Source organism: Rhinolophus hipposideros (assembly GCF_964194185.1).
Source record: "Rhinolophus hipposideros genome assembly, chromosome: 3".
Lineage (NCBI taxonomy): Eukaryota > Metazoa > Chordata > Mammalia > Chiroptera > Rhinolophidae > Rhinolophus > Rhinolophus hipposideros.
The window spans coordinates 43,931,846-43,949,858 of record NC_138049.1 but is presented as its reverse complement, the minus strand read 5'-3'; positions in this window follow the sequence as shown (position 1 = coordinate 43,949,858).

Genomic DNA, 18,013 nt, shown 5'->3' with positions numbered 1-18,013 from the left:
TTTCCCAGGCTAAAATCAGGATGTTCTAATTATTTTCTCCAACAGTTAGGGATGGGATAATGGCTATTTAGAACTATGATACTTTCCAAGTGTACACAATTTTCAGTGTGAGGAAACAATGTCATTATTAGAGTGTACGGTAAAAGTGTTGAAGGATGATCATATGAGCAATAAAGGTTAAAATAAAGATTATTTCGCTGTTATTTTACTTAACTGTATAGTTGATTTATATATAAGCTCTACACAGAATTCTTCTGCGCTCCAAAAAGTTTTCCTTATGTTTACCCAGGCCTTTCTTCGCAAAGAGAAGTGGAGCCCAGATTCCTCCCAGGTTCAGAACCAGAGACGTGAAATGAAGATAATGAATCTCAGACAGGAACATATCTCAGGGGACCAGCTGCACATACTTGTGAGCTCCTCCCCACAGCTGGACTGCTTTGCTCACAGTCACTTCCAAGCCTTGCATATTATCTTCACTATGAACACAAGTCAGGTTATTAAAGCCTTATGTTTGGAGAGTTACAGCAGCAAGACAGCTGCCTGGGAGCACGTATACAGCAAATAAGGCTAAGAAGGGCTCCCTGACATTTTAGATGCTCTCAGTGCTTTCTGTCTCTGGGGCCTTGTCTATGGCCCCTGCTATGATGACCTGGTCCCGTGGACTCTGAGCACCTTTGTGCCACTGCTCGAACTTTTGTCTCCCACTGAGAGGCTTTCTGGTGATGCTCAAATGCAAGAAACAGAACCATGCAGGCCCACCACACATTAGCTACATAAAAGTGGAAAAGAATCAAGCCCCTGTGGTGAACTAATACAAAATGGGGGTTGTCAGATAAATTCTTTCCTTCCCCTATCTGGCAGTACTGCCCTGAGAGTCAGCCCTTTATATGTCCTCTCAAAAGGGGTCCCCAAGAGATTAAGTGATCCATTAACTTGATGCTACGTCCTAATCAGTTTGATAACGAAGCCTTTGATGGCGTGTCCTGTCCAGGCTTCTCTCACCTCTCCCCTCTTTACTGCCCTGAAGGCTGAGATTATAAACCTTTAACATAGGTGACTGCTTTTCTAAATTAAGGCAGAAGGGAAGAGAAAAGCAGCTCTTTCTTGAACTAGCTAGCATTATTTGCTCCAGAAATGAGAAAGCAAATAGAGCAATTATTGATTTCAAATATGTCGATTTATCTATAGTTTAGCAAAATATCTGTGGACGTGTTAACTTGCCTATACTGAACTGCATTTCACAGAATTCCCTTTCTAGTCTGTTTCCAGATAGAGTAGGCCACAAGGGATAGTCTTTCATGAGGGTCAGAAGAGAAGGGAGACCATTTAGTGGCATAAACACACTTTCTCCAGTTAATCAAACATTAATCCAAGTGTTGAGATAAAGAGATTTTACAGATGTATTTAAAGACCCAAACGGGCTAATTTTAAGTTAACCAAGAGACAGATTATCCTAGATTGACAGGGATTAATCAGTTTTAAAGGAAGGCTTGGACTTGCCCTGAGTGAAGAGGCTCTAAACACCATCCAGAGGTGCAATTGCTCCCATGGAATTCCAGGGTTTATGATTTTTCCATTCCGACTGCCTGCCCCATGAATTTCAGGCTTCCTTAGACCACCCCACACTTGAGTAACCGATTATTTATTAAAAATTCCACATGTCTATATTAAACTTGACAATATTTGTTTATATATAGGTGGCCACCTCATATACTTATGCCTTGTGTGAGTCCTATTATTGATCTACCTTTGGAGATAATAAAAATGACCCCAATATGTTATATATTTAATTTTTTATGAAATTGCACCTGTTATTTGACAGGTATCACATAGCACTGTGTCCTCTAGGGACTCACAGTCTAGTATAAAGGGCAGATACACGTGCATGATTAGTTCAGACACTGCTCCCTGTCACAATCTAAGGGGATCACACTGGATTGGTTTCTGATTCTTTCATTCAAGAGTTATAGCACCTAACCAAGCTGTCAATCAAAAGATGATTTTTTTTTTTTTGATAACAGATAACTATGTAAGTTTTGGCATATAACAAAGGGTCAAGTGACATTGCTGTATCAAAACAAGATTCCTTATCATTCATTCACATTTATAAAAATGAAAAACAGAAATAGATTGATGTCAAACCCATTTCAGTCTTGTATTAAGTACTATTCACCCAAATATATGGAAACTATTTGAAGAGAAAGTAGCTGTTATTAAACTATGAATTTAAAATTTTAAATTTTATGTTTAACAATCTATTAAAAATGTAATGTATTTATGTTATTTTCATCATTTTTGTAAAAATAATCATTATAATAACATCAATACAGAAGAAATTTTATAACACAGTGCATAATGGTCAAAAACTAATTTAAAATTTTGATATAAATCAGTATTGTACATCTGAAACTAGTGTAATATTGTATGTCAACTATAATTGGAAAATAAATTAATTAAAAAGAGAATTTAAAAAACTAACATAGGTGGTAAATATATATATATATGTGTGTGTGTATGCAAACGTCTTTTTTAATTGCACAGAAATATAAGGTCATCTATAAAAGATTTCAAGCATAAATTATATTGGAATAGCATTAGCTGGTGTGATGGTTATGTTTGTGTGTCTACTTGAGTGGGCCATCAGGTGCCCAGATATTTGGTCAAACGTTATTCTGGATGTTTCTGGGAAGATATTTTTGAATGAAATTGACATGTAAATCAGTAGATGGAGAAAAGCAGATTGCTCTCCACAGTGTGCGTGGGCCTCATCCAGTCAGTTGAACTCCTCAATAAAACAAAGGCTGACTCACCATGAACCGCAAAGGCACTGGTCAATCTTCAAACTGGAGCACTGGCTCTTCCTGGTACTACAGCAGCCTGCCAGCCTTCAAGGTCAAAAAGGAACATTGGCTATGCAGATTTGGGACTTGCCAGCTTCCATAATCATGTCAGATAATCCTTTATAATAAATTGTTACATTATATGCATGTGTATATGTTCTGTTTCTCTGGAAAACCATGACTAATACAGGTGGTTACGTGAATGAAATAATTAATTTAAGGAGAATAAGAACTATATATAATGTCTGGTCATAAAGAGCTTATTTATTAATTTTTAAAGTTAACAGTAGTATTTTTTTATTCATTTTCATTCACATTGGATACATTTTTAAAAGTGGGATAAGAGTTTACTTTAAACCAGGATTTCACAGACTTTTCTGTAAAGGCCTTGATTGCAAATATTTTAGAATTTGTGAACCACTACTACTACTAAACTACTAAACTCTTTTGTTGTAGCACAAAAGCAGCCAAAGACAATGTGCAAAGGGGTGAATATTGCTATCTTCCAATAAAACTTTATTTACAAAACTGAGTAGTGGGCCTGACTTGGGCCTTGTGCTGTAGGCAGTGTGCTGACACCTGCTATATAATACAGATATTTATATTGCACTGAAGATCATATTTTTTGGTAACTACTTAAACATATGATGAAAAATTTTAAGATACCAACTTGAAAATGTGTGAAGGTGTACCTAATTTTTCAAGTCTTTCCGATGGCACATAAGCAAAGGACTATGTAGACCAATGACATCGTTGTGAAGAATGAGGAGAAGAAAAGGTGGAACTACCTTGCTGAAGGGGACAGAAGCGATGTTCCAGAGAAAGGGGACAGCATGATCAAAGGCACAGAGGAGGAAACAGCATGGTGTGTTCCCACATTTCTAGCAGCTTGGTGCTGTGAGAGTACAACATACAAGACGGGTAAAGAGTTTGTGAAGCTGGGCTGGCAAGCAATGGCCAGATGGCAAAGACTTTTATATTCCCCACTGAGGGATGTGGACTTTATTCTGTTGCTAGTGAGAAGTCACTGAAGAATTTTAAGCGGTAGAGTGATATTACCTGAGGTTATGGGTATAAAAGAGTCTTAGAAATGTTGAATTAGAAAGAAGATAATTTAGGAGACTATTATTGCAATAAAGTTGAGAGTATCTGAACTGTGGAAGTGGTAGTAGGAACTGTTGCACATATACTTAAGAAACACACATAGTGATGGGCTTTCACCATTGGTTGGTCATTGGACAGATAAGAGAGGAAGTCAAGGCTTCTATTGGTTCTATGGAAAAAGGTGTTGATAGGATTTTACTTTGGTGTCAGGGTAGAATATGTTGTCACAGGCTTCAAGAAAAGTGCCAACTGAATAATGGTGTTGAGAAAATGAATTCACTTTTTTTTTTTTGAGGTATATTTAGAACATCTAATTGGAGTGGTAAAAAGGCAATTGACTTTAAAGGTCTTAAAGTCTTGGAAGTGACCTTGACTGGGAAGATTTATAGAGCCATTTTGATATTAATAAGTCTTTGAAAACATGAAATTTGAGAATGTCTTATCTAGAGAGTGCAAAGTGAAAAGAATAGCTGCTGAAGCTACTATTTTATATATATTCCTGCATTAAGTCTCTAGGAATATCAATATTAAAAGGGCTGGTGGAGAAAAATCAATGAAGAGGAAAAAGCAAAGATAGAAAATTCCTCAAAAGAAGTATGCACTTTTTCAATACAAGTTAAAGAAAGTTTTCAGAATTAAATGTTGATAAGCATAGTAAGGTAAAGATTGTAAATGTCCTTTGTAATGTGGACCTTGTAAAGTTAAATTTCAAAATCCTTGTGAGAGCAAAAGTTAGATTACATTGACATCATGACAAGTAAGAAACCAGAATTATTTAGGATAGATTAAAAAACAAAAACAAAAACATGAATATGAGTTGAAGAAAAGATCCTAGGATAAAACAGGTACTCTAAAGATAGAGAATAAAGGAAGCAGAGGAAGCATGGTCTTGATGAAGGAGGATGAGGGTGGAGAAATTATCCTGACAGAAGAGAAATGGTGAGGAATAAATGGGGTCGGAAAATAGAAAGAGATCAAATCTAAAATATTCAAAGTTCAAATAGAAGTAAGAAAGTACAATCTACAGAGAATGTAGGGAAGTGAGACAGATTAGATAGGAGGAAACAAAAGTTGATTTAAAGCCTTAAGGAAAGTGGAAAAATTTGAAAAGACATTGAGAAAAATAGAGTTAAGTAACCACGTGTCAGACATTGTTAGTGTCTAGCAAACATCCATCTTGTTCTCTACATTTCCTAAGCGTTCCTGCATCTAGGAGGCTTCTTGTGAACAGAAATGATGTGTCATATCCCGTCCAGGGAAGTTTAGAGTGGGTGTGCTTGTTCTATGCTTCCTTCTTCCAGGCTGTGAAAATCTTCAAGGTTATGGGTTCCAAATGGAAGAGGTGTAAGTGGAGAAGGGCTGGCAAATGTTATCAGAGTACAATATGAACAGAAAATAAGCCTTGTTGTGTTAAACAGCTGAGATTTTGGGATTTATTTGTTATGGCAGCGTAGGCAAGCCTATCATCACTAACGAACCAAGGACAATTGAAAGGTGGCAACCAGTATTATGGATCAGTATTTGCTGGACTAGTATACATAGTCCACTGATTTTCAGCTCTGCCCATAGGAGTGGAAGAAAGAGAGTTACTAGTGTCAACTGTGTTGGGCACGTGGGTGGAGGGCAGGGAGGGAGGAAGTGAGAAATGATTAAGCAGTGAGGAAATCTGATAGGCTGGGGGAAAAGTATTGGGGAGGATGGGTGTCTTTTAGTTTAAAAAGTGGGTATACTGGGGCTTTTAGAGTGAGACTAAAGAATGGAAGAATGTAGTCAAAGAGTATTAAAGTCATTTGTGAATTTTCAAGGTAGAGCATTTCCAGGTGATGGTTAAATTCATGGATTTTCCCTAGAGACTGCAGCTGATGTTAAGTAGAGATGAAAGTTAGGATAGTCCAGAAATTGTTCAGGGGAATTGTTGCCTGTCTCGTCTACATATATGTTGAAATAATCTGAACAAATTAAAGTTCCCATTTAATTGCTCAAAATTTATCCTTAAGTCACTAAAATAAAATATTCTCAAACGTTATTGTTAATGTACTTCCTTGTTTATATTTTCTGTCACATAATGCTTTTACTTGGAGGAAACAGAAGTGCCTTGTAGACTTTTTGTTGAGGGACACTATTATGGGGCTGGTAGAAGTGACCACTATTTATCCAGCTGTGCAATTTTCACATGACAGTTAAATAAACATATATACATTTTTAATACCTAAATTTGATATTTAATAAATTTGAATAAGAAGCATATATATGGTGAACTTATAATGTGAATTAAAAGTTTCATTTCATTTTCAAGGAAGATTAGACCTAATTAATTGAATTGTAGTGCTATCACTGCATAGAATAATTACTTTAAGTACAAAAGAAATTTTAGTAATCCATTTGACTTTATATATCTTACTTTTTCAATTGTCTATTGAATAGTTCATTTTGTTAGCTCATTTAGACATATTTCCCTGTATTTCCAAGCATCATAGCTTGTGATCTTACCAAGTGCTTCTTCCGTATTTTGATGTACAACCTTAATATGATTATATAGTAAGGTTTTAATAAATAAACCCTGGCACGGAGAGATAAAACTTAATGCTTACTTCTAAAGGTATGCAAGTGACTATTGGAAAAGATGAAATGTTAATGAAGAAGTGCTTTATAGAACTTGTGAAATGTGCTCCATAAATTCAGTTTGAGTTCATCAGTGCCCACAGACACCATGGAGAGAGTCAGGCTAAGTAAGGGCTCTAGTAAGAACGTCCTGAGGAAGGACTCAGAGAGTGTGACACATTGCATGAGAGAGACTTACCTTACCTTTCCTGCAACCTACCCCAATAAAACTAATTTGCCAATTCTGTTAGCTTTCTATTGTTTCTGTAACAAATAACCACAAACTTAGTGATTTAAACCAACACAGATCTATTTTCTTACAGTTCAGTAGAGCAGAAGTCTGACATTATTCTTCATGGGCTAAAGTCAAAATGTTGGCAGGGCTGGGTTTTTTCTGTAGGCTCTTAGGGTGAAATCTGCTGGGTGTTTTTATTTTTGTTTAGTTTATTTTGCATTTTCTGGTTTTTTAGAGGCCACCCGCATTTCTTAACTCAAGGTCTCTACCTCCATCTCAAAGCCAACAATAGTGGGTTGAATTAACACACTGTATCACTCTGACCCCCTCTTCTGCTTTCCTCTTCCACTTTAAAGAACTCTTGTGATTACATTGGTACCAACTAGATAATCCAGAATAATCTATTTTGAAGTCAGATAATGATTAGCAACCTTAATTCCATCTGTTTCCTGTATTACTTTTACTATTTAATTTAATTTATTCACAGGTTCCAGGGATTAGAATATGGGCCTCTTCAGGGCACCTTTATTTGGCCAACTAGATCAACGATTTTAAATTCAAGATCTGTAACTCATTTTTCCTTGTTTCCAGGTGGCCCCTCCAGCCCACTGCCTTCACTGCACCCAGAGTAAAATTCATCAGCACAAGTTTGCTTGTGTTCCTCCCCTTCTTATCATTATTTTGTGGAGCTGCAGTGGCTCTACGATATAGCCCATACTTAGAATGGCAGTCTTCCTCAGCGTGTGGCTCCTGCCCTCGACTCCAGCCTCATTTTTTCTCAGGGTTCTATCATACCTTCTCTTTCCTCATATCAAGCCTCTTGCACTTTGAAAACTTTGCAGTCAACTGCGCCGTTGCACATGCTGTTTTATTATGAAACTCCCTGACCCCTTCCACCTCCCTGTTCATCTCTTATCCATCATTTAACACTCAGCTTTGATGCTTTGTTTCAGAAAGCCTTTCCTCATCTACTATCTTACTATCCCTCAAAAAACAACAACAATAACAACAAACCAAGTTAGGTAGCCAAACAATTTGTTTCAATAGTGATTTACTATTCTCTCTCTCCTAGTACATAGCATTCTGTCTCACAAGTGTGTAGTATTTTTTATTTTCCTTTACTTGACTTTGTATTTCTTAAGGGTTGGATTTATTTGTAAATCATATTTATGTGACCCACGTTTACTACAGTATCTGGCTTTTAGTAGTGTTTTTCAACCTTTATATCACTACCCATTAGTGGGTGGGTCATGGTATAGATTTGACCATCATTTATCTTTAATAAAATAGGTTATAAAATAGAGTACAAGAGGTAAGATTATTGTTTTGTGAAAATATGTTTAGGTTAAATACATATCTGTAACTGTGCTGCCATATAAAATATACATTTTATAATTACTTGGTCAAGATTTAGAAAAATGGAAGCTAATCAGTAATATAAATAATTATAGAATGGACTATGTACACACAAATAATTACATAGCTGGTACGAAGACCATGTGACTCTTGTCTCCAAAGACTTGAGAATTCTTCTCGATTAAGAATCTGAATCAGGCTTTTCCTGGCCTTCTCTTTACCTGGATGGCTGCCTCAACCTGAAGGGAGTGTGTCTTGGAAGTGAGATGCTTCCATCCCCACTTCAGTGGGTACAAGGAGACTTATCTCAGGGAAAGTTGGAAAAGTTCTCTTAGGAGCCTGGACTTAATTTATTTTCCAAGAATTCTGGGTAATGAACAGCCCCTCCTTATACTAGAGCCTGCAGAATGGCTCCAGTGTCCATCACCTCAGCCCTGAGGGCAACTGCTGAAGTGGCAGAGGCCTGGCCTGGGGAGAGCAGCCAGTCCGCTTCATCCAGCAACCCCCATTCAATTCACCAAGCTGTGAGGTGGCTGCTGTCCCATATCAGAGAGCTAAAAATATAAGCTATAAAAAGGAAATCATTTCAGTATTGCTGGAGGTTAAGTTCAAATTGGAATAAGAGAGAGTCCTTAAATCCAATTTTTGTTCCTTTAGTCAGGTCTGAACAAACATCTACTACTGTGGCTAACTTTATTTCCATGTTTTTGTTTGTCAATTTTCCAAAAGTACTTGAAACAACTTATCCTATATCAGACCCAATGATGTAAAGGCAGAGGGGGGCTAAATTAGAAATTTAAAAAATAAATAAAAATGAGTAGGAAAAAATAGTTTTTATGTGATATATCTGGAGAAAGTAGACTCTCCCCATGCCTTGCTTAATCATTTTTCATGGAGTTTTAGGAATTTAATAGGGGAGGAAGAAGGAGTAGTGAAGATAAATGTATTTGACTTGCAAAAACCTCTGGCAAAGGGGTCTTTTCTCAGCAATGTGAGCACTCTGCACATGTACCACGAGGGGCAAAAGTTGGTCATTCTATCCCTGGTTTGAACTATTTCCTGTCATTCTCCCCCAGTTTAGGGACATAAAATATGCTTCTGTGTCAGATACACTCATCTACTTCTAAACTGGGGAAAAAAGATAGAGATAGAGAGAGCGAGAGCGAGAGCAAAAGAGAGAACCTGTGAATACGAAAACATGAAGGACTACTTTTCCTCTCACACTTCCACTTACAAATAATGAGGTTTGTTTTCAATATTTTCTTCTTGGTAGTTAAGAGTAACTGCTATAAAATGACTTTGTGTTTGGTGAGGTGGCTCAGCAGGGAAGTGGGGGGTAGGGAGTGTTTCACTAAAGCATAAGAATAAAGAAATGACAATAAAATAACTAAACAGAGGAAAAGATGAGGGCAGGCATGTAAGAGACCAGCTGGGTCTTGAAGTAAAAATTAGTTTGGATGTATGGGCTGAAAAATTAATTTACAGTGAAGAGCATGGAATGAAAATAAAATCAGAACAGGGAAAAGAATGTTAAGAACTAAGCAAGAACCACTAATGTTTGATGACCTGTCAACTCTCAAATGAAACGCAGCTGTCCTTTCTCTTAACCCACTTCTGCTTCTGAGCAGACTCAGGGCTTCCAAAGGGAAAGGCAAGAGGCTTCAATTACAACTAAGATTACCTCAATCACATTGGATGTATGCATTTTCAACTTTTGTTGTCAAGTCCTGCTGACTGCATCTGTGAAGGACATGAGCCAAATTTGCTCCCTAAGTGAGGTGTTTTTTGGGGGAAACCATCTCTAAACACTAGAAAACACTGTATTGTTGTACTGCAACTTATCTAGGCCAAAAAGTTTTAGCAGGTTATGATGGGAAGTAAGCTGGCATGTATTCTTTTATGTTTTAATAGAAAATATAAACGTCAAAGAAGACCAAGAGGAAAATATCTACAATTCTGTAAGTTCTTTAGGTATTTCTGATTAAAAACTGTGGGTCATTGTCACGAAGAGTTTGAATTTAAGAGTGACCCTACTTTTGTAAACAGGAACAAACTAAATGGAGAATTATTTTTTTAACTGTTCAGTGTTGCAATCCAAATACAATCTATTATATTTAGATTACTCTTTACTTTGTAAATAATAGAGCTTTAGGTATGATTTCAAAATTGTAAATATAGCTATATCTTGTTCTCTAAAATATATATTTTAATTAAACATAAGGGGAAAAATAATGGAAGCATTTCTTTTCCTCCAAGACTTTATAAGTCTGGAGTGTGACCATCTTCCAACTTTGTAATTATCTGTTTATCTATGTATCTAACTGTCTATCTCCTGGTTAATATCTGAAATGATAGTATTCTACTTTGCCTCATCTCTAATTACAGATTCACATTTTAACACTTTTTAGGCTAGGGATTCCAGTTCCCCTTCTGACATGCAGCATGAGAATGAGAAACTGCCACTTTGTATCAGAAGTTTAAACCCTATCATTGGAAAATCCACCAAAAGCAGAGGTCTAATTAGTCAGGCCTCCTGTGGCTGGAGCTGCTGGAAGCCCCTGAGCCTCTACACAGCAAGGGGCTGAGTGAAAGGAGTGGGGGCTCAGGGCACAGCTGGGAAAGGTCAGCTCTGTCCACAGCTTCCTCAGGGTGTGCAGGCCCCTGCCGAAGAGAGGCTGCTGGAAGCATGTAATGGAGCTTTCTCAGGGCCAGAGGGTCAGTATGTGGGACACATCTTGTAGCAACTGTGGCAACGTCACTTGTCCATTCCATATTAAAATAAGCAACTAATTTCTCCTCACTTTTTCTGGTTGGGAAGATAAATAATGGAACGGTTGTACATTCTGTCGGTATATTACAGGACGAGATAATTGAAACATATTTATATGTATTTTATCCACATAGTACACAGATTCATTGAGCAGAGGTCAAGGAAACAAGCAGTCAGGATACTTTTTCTTTAGGTTAAATTATTATGGCTCAAGTAAAGGAGGGGAAAACATCATAGGGAAAAAAAAAAAAAGGACTTGTTGATTTTTTTCCCCCAAGGACTTTTAGTTCTTCTGAAATATGTGGGTAAACCATATGTGCATATTTATATGAAATACACATGTGTATATGTTTACTTAATTTATATATAAATATATTTAACATATTATATGTACACACTTGTGTATGTATGTACATATTTTTTAATGGAAAAGAGATCATTTGTAATTTTGATGTCTTTTTTGAATCGATGAGCTTCCATCCTCCTTTCCTATTTGGCAACAGTTCCCTACTATGTATGTGTCACCTTGTTGAAAGTCAGTGCTCTGCCATCCACTGCCAACACCAGAAGAGCAAGAATTTCTCTTGCTCTGAGCTGGTAGGCAGTGTATATGCATGTTATTTCGTCACAGATAATTAGATGGCCCAAACCAGGCCTTGTCTCTTGAATGAATGGCACAAAGAATGAGGAAAAATAATTCAAGGATGCCGTATAGACCATGTTCTAGAGCCTCGGAAAGTTGTACCCTGTTTCTGTTAAAACATAGCTGTTGTGCTTCTGGCTTTTTGTCTTTAAGCCGCTCTTCTAGTGTCAAGCCTGGTTCTCAGACTCCCCACTCATTCTGTGGCCCTGCGTATCCTTTTGATAACTCTTAATTTTTGCTTAAGCAAGTCAGAATTGGTTTCTTTTCTTTCTTTCTTTCTTTTTTTTTTTTTGCAACCAATTGCATGTAAATGATGCTAATGCTGAGAATAGAGTCAGTCTCAATCTTCCCATCTAAGATCTTCACTCCATAAAATAATTTTTTAAAACTATCCGATTGGTAGCTTCACATGAAATGAGTTACTGCACTGAATAACAATAATATCTGTACCCCTAAACAAATTCTTTCAACATGGTAAGAAAGTAAGACAAAGTCCGAGGTTTTGAAATTAGGAGGAAGTTGAAACTTGACTCTCCTTATATCTGGAAACTTGAAATCTACTATAATATTTGTCCTTTATAAAAGTCACTATTGTAAATGTTCTTGATAAAAACATGTTAAATGATATTGTAGTAATACAAATATACTTTTATAAATAATATAAAGAAGAACTAATTTACGGTTTTTCACCTACAAGCTCATTCCAACTACCTTTAAAAATCATGTGGCATATGCAGATTGAAACATGAAGTATTCCATCAGAAGCAGCCACTAACTAAAATCACTAAAAATCATAGTATCTCCCATTACAGTGGATAGATCTATTCTACCACTAGGAATCATTCTATATTTTAAGTTATTATGAGATAGAAAAAGGTATTTTCTAGAAATTTTAAGAACGGACTTTTCATTTAAAAATGTTTTTGGAAACATTCAATTTGCTATGCAGTAGGAATTTTTAAATTATTTTTATATATAATTGCAGAAGAACACAATAAAAGTTAAAGTCACTCTAGCCAATGTTCTTGGTCAAGAATTCTATATAATGAGAGTAAAATACTGTTTTTAATAGGTGTGACCCAGTCAACAGAATCATGAAACTTTTTACAGTGCAGAGCTATAAACATGCATATGTGTACAGCTAAGCTCTTAACAGGCTTATTTGCAAAAAGAGATAAAAACCTAAAGGTGATGATAAAATAAAAGCTGCTTTTCTATGAAGTCTGAAACAACTTTGAGATTAAAAAAAAAAAAAAAAGACTATTTTGTTTTCCTGAAAGACATTCCTTGGCTAAGACTCCTTAGGAGGTAGAATATGAAAAAGCAGTGCCATCTCTGAAGGAAAGTCTTAATGAAAGATACCAAATGACAGCATTATAAATAGATTTAACAAATACGTGGCAAACTGGAATCAGAAATTTGTGATAATAGCACTATCTCCTTTCATGTTTCTAAAAGTTTTAAAAGAAAATGGAAATACTGTAGAATATGTAAACTTTCAACTATGTGAAATTCTACAGAGAATATCAAATAATGGGCTTTGCTAATGAAAAAATAGTATAAGCAGCATAAAAGCAAAAAGGAGATACTAATGAATAAACAATGACACATTACTCTAAGTTTACCTGCTGTCATTATCTAATTTCTTACAGATACCACAAATTTGCACATTTTCCCAAATATGTGTAAAGAAGGTTTAAAAGACGCAAAGGAAGTATTGAGATTTAAAAAAGTACACGAAACATACAATACCCCAAAATACAGCAATGGCCACTTTTTGAAGCATACATCATCTCTCCTTATTATCACCAAACAAACTTTCAACAAACTTCCTGGCTACAAAGTGTTCATTACCTCAAAGGACTCCAACCTGTTCTCTTTGCTTTCCCCAAACCCCTCGATTACATACCACAACCTATACCAGCACCCAAGGAGATGAATTTTGATGGAGAAAATTACAGTCAGGACCACTCATTTTCCTTTAAAATTAGGATCATGAAATTTCAAGTGGATATTTATTCATGTCAATAATTGTACCATACTTTCCAACTGAAGTTATTTTGTTACCCTCTGCTAGGCTTATTTTACATCTTTTCTTACTCCTATATTTAGCATAGAGGTGATGATCACAGGTTCTATGCACTAGCAAAGATGTAAAACAACTGTATTTCTCAAACTTTGCAGGTGGCACTGTAATTGATTCAAAATTGTTTGATTGTATCTACTAAAGTAATCTACTTCTAGGCACATTCCCAAGGGGGGGAAATGTATATACCAAAACACACATGCAAGAACAATCATAGCAATTTTATTCAAAATAGCCAGAGACTGAAAGCAATACTAATGTCCATCAATAGCAAAGTAAAGTGAAAAAGGAAAAAAAAAGTGGTATATTGACACAGTGGAATTTCACACAGCGATGGAAAAGAACAATGGTTGATGCATACACCAATATGCATGGAAGCCAGCTGCATAAGGGTATATATCCTTGCAGTCCAGTTACGCAAAATTCCAAGATCAAGATAAATTATGGATTGTTATAGAAGTCAGAGTGGTGATAGAAGTCTGAATGAGTGGGACAAGGCATATGGAAATATTGTAGGGTGGTGGAATGTTTCTATTTCTCTATCTAAATGGGGGTTACATGGACATGTGCACATCTGAAACTTCATTGAGCTGCACTTGGGAATGGCACATATTTGTGTTTTGCATTATGTATTTTTTAAAAAAAACTTTTTTTTTCATTTTCAAACATGTATAGACTCATGGAATGTTGTAAAAAATGTACAAGGGAATCATCTGCATTCTTCCTCCAGATTCCCCCAAATTTAACATCTCATACAACATTAGAATATCAAAAGAAAGGTATTGATATTAACACAATTGATAGAGCTTATTTAGATATAAAGGTTATACATTCCCTCTTTTGTGTACATAGATCAATGAAATTTTATTAATGTGTAGCCTCGCATTAGCTATCAGCATAATCAAAATACTCACTATTATATCCCCTGTAGTAATAGTAAATTATATTACCCTGTAGTAGCCCTTGATAGCCACACAACTTCTCTTTCTTCCCCATCCCCAAACCCTGGTAAATAATTATCTGTTCTCCATTTTTCTAATTATGTTATTTCACAATTGTAACATAATGGAGTCACGCAGTATATATCCATTTGAGATTGTTTTTACTCAGCATAATTCCTTGAGGTATATCCAAGTTGTTGTATGTAGCAATAGTTTGTTCCTTTTTCTTGCTGAGTAATAGTCCATGGTGTGAATGAACCACAGTTTATTTAACCATTCATCCATTGGAAGACAACTGGGTAGTTTCGAATTTGGGGCTATTACTAATAAAGTTACTATAAACATCCATGTATAGGCGCCTGCATGGAAATAAGTATTTCTGCAAGCTAACTGCCCAAGTGTGCAATTTCTGAGTTGCACAGTAAATCCATTATTAGTTTTGAAAGAAACTGACAAACTGCTTCCCAGAATATCTATACTATTTTAAATTCCCATTAACAATGCATGATGATCTAGTTTCTCTGAATACACACCAGCGTTTGGTGTTATCATTACTTTTTTTTTCTTTTATTTTACCTATTCTGATCGGTATAATATCTTATCATTTTAATGTGCATTTTTTTCTAATGGTTAATAATTTTGAACATATTTTCATGTGTTTCTTTGTTATCTGTATATCTTCTTTGTTGATATTCTATGTATTTTGTACCTCAAATGTAAAAAGAAAAAAAATCCCTCTTAAGAAAAGAAAGGATTTCAGGATTTCAGGCTCTGGAGGCAGATTCTCTTCGTATTAATACTAGCTCTGCCACTTACCAGCTGTGTAACCTTAGGCAAGTTTCTTATTTATATTTCTAATAGAGATGTTGTGGGCATTTAATATATTCATATATTTAAAACTTTTAAGTAGGCTGTCAGGACAAAGAATATGTTAACAAAAAAAACTTTCCAAAATCCCCTTCCATTTGTCTTCTCATTCTTAGCTTCTAGCTCAGCATCTACAAAAAATGATACTACTCAAAATGTATTAGATATATAAACCATAAGGCAACAACCTCATAAGGCAGATATATACTTTACAGAGTAAGGAATTAAGCCACATTGAGGTAGAGTTACTCGCACAAGATCAGAAAACTCTGAGAGACCAAGCGAAAGAAGTGAACCTGGGCAGTTGGACCCAGAGCAGTGCTCTAGACCAGATAGTCAAATGGGAGTGGATTTGCTTTATGAATAGAAATCTACCCTCTGCGTATGGACTCATTTACTCTATATTTCCTTCTCTCACAATAAAATAAATGCCTTTCATTCATCTAAGATCAATCTCTACAATCATGCTGGGAACCAATCTCTGTTACTTACTCAAGGATTTTACTTCTGTGGTTGTCCCACTTCTCCTCTGTATTCTCCATTTCTCTCTCCCACATGCATTGCTATCACTGATACAGCAACATGCCTCACTTAACATTAGCTCTCTTCTACACTTCTGGTTTTCCTCTATAGTTACCATGCATTTATCTCTTCGTAACACAGTTCCTTAAATGAGACATTGATATTTCTGAGGTCCACTTCTTCATGTCTTTACCTTTAAGGAACTCGAGACTTTTTCTCACTACTCACAAGAAGAGTTCAGAAAAGGGCTCTTAACATGCTATCAAAGCCACAACAGTCTTTATCTTTCCCAACCATTTACACTACTGACTCCATTCTTTCTCAAAACAGCATTTCCTTTAACTTTCTATTACAACAAAGTTATCTAATTCTCTATATCATTGTGGCTACTGCTTTTCTATCTCCATTTCAGCTCCTTCACCCTGGCCCAACCTCTTAAAGGAAGCATGGCTCATGTCTCAGTTATTTTCTTTCTTCTCTCTTCAGGACTGGCCCTTTTCCTAGATGAATTTATCCAGAACTATGGCTTCAAATATACTTACATACTGATGATTTTGACATTTCTATCTCCACTATAACCCCTCTACTGAGATCGTGAGTTGTATATCCAACTGCCTATGTGACATATTTACCCAAATATCAAACTGGCATTTCAATTTTGAAATTATTTTTCAAAACCGATCACTTTATTACCACATGCTGCATACATCAAAGGCACTCCCCGCTGGTCAGCCTAATCTTAGATAATGACGCTGAGACCCAAACTTACAAGTCATATTTTATTATTCTCTCTTTTACTCCAGTTATACCAGTATCTATCTACTGGCTACTTTCTAGAAAAAAAAGATACTGAATCAAATCGTGTATTGTCATTGGCACTGAGACCAGACCATACAAATCATTGATATTCTGCACCTTCTACTGTTGCTTTTCCTTTTGCCTCTCCATGAATCAGCCTGAATGAAATCAGAGTATAAATCAGATTATATAATATACCTACTTAAAACTCTCCATTGAATTCCCATTGCACTTTAACCAAAATCAACACCCTTATCAAGACTTATTATTAAAAAGCTTTATGTGAATAGACCCCTACCCATCTCTCTGAATTTAACTTTTTTATTTTACCTGTTATTCACAACTTTCTAGCAACAATGGCCTTCTCAATGTTTCTTAAACATGTCTAACTTTTTCTGCTTATTGTTCTCTTGCAGCAGACATTTTCATGACTATTTTCAAGTTTCTGCTCAAATTTCTCTTCTTCAAAGATGCTTTACCTGACTACTATAGACAAAGTAATTGTCATTTCTTATTACTCTGTATGTTTATAGTCTCTCCATAGCACTTATTACCTAGAGGTAAATTATAGTTATCTTTCGATTATTGGCTTTTATATTTATTGTCTGTCTCACCACACCTGTCTCACCCTCTGCCCTACAGAAAGTGATTTTCAAAGTTGCAAGCATTTTGTTCACCACTCCATTTACAATATCCATAATTTGCCTGGAATTCAAAAATACCCTCTATACTCAAACGATTAGAAACAGCCATTGATAGATTCATTATTTAAGTCTATTAAGATGCACAACATACATATGACACGTATAGATATACCATAAAAATGTAAAACATGTACATCCATTAAAGTTCTTTTAATGTATAGGCCAGTCTTTGGGTTGTAGATCCAATGACTGGAATTCCAGAGTCTTTCTGTAGAAGTTACACCGATAAAGTACCGCCTGTGATTACCAGACAACTAAGGATGAGCAAGTAATTCAAGACACTTACGAAGCCCTCTGGATGTAGATTCGCTTCAGAATTTTATGGTATTTTCTTCCATATTTTATAACTGTCTGAGCAAAGATAATTTAGCATTTATTTCTTTAGCAAGTCACCTTAATATTACTAATATTTCCAAGGCTTTCAGTGAGATTTTGTAGAAATAACAATTGTGTTCTATTTGTCACTCATTTCTCATTGTTTTACTATGATTTAATAGTTCACTGTGACATCAATTACATATATAATTTAAATAATAAGTACAGTTG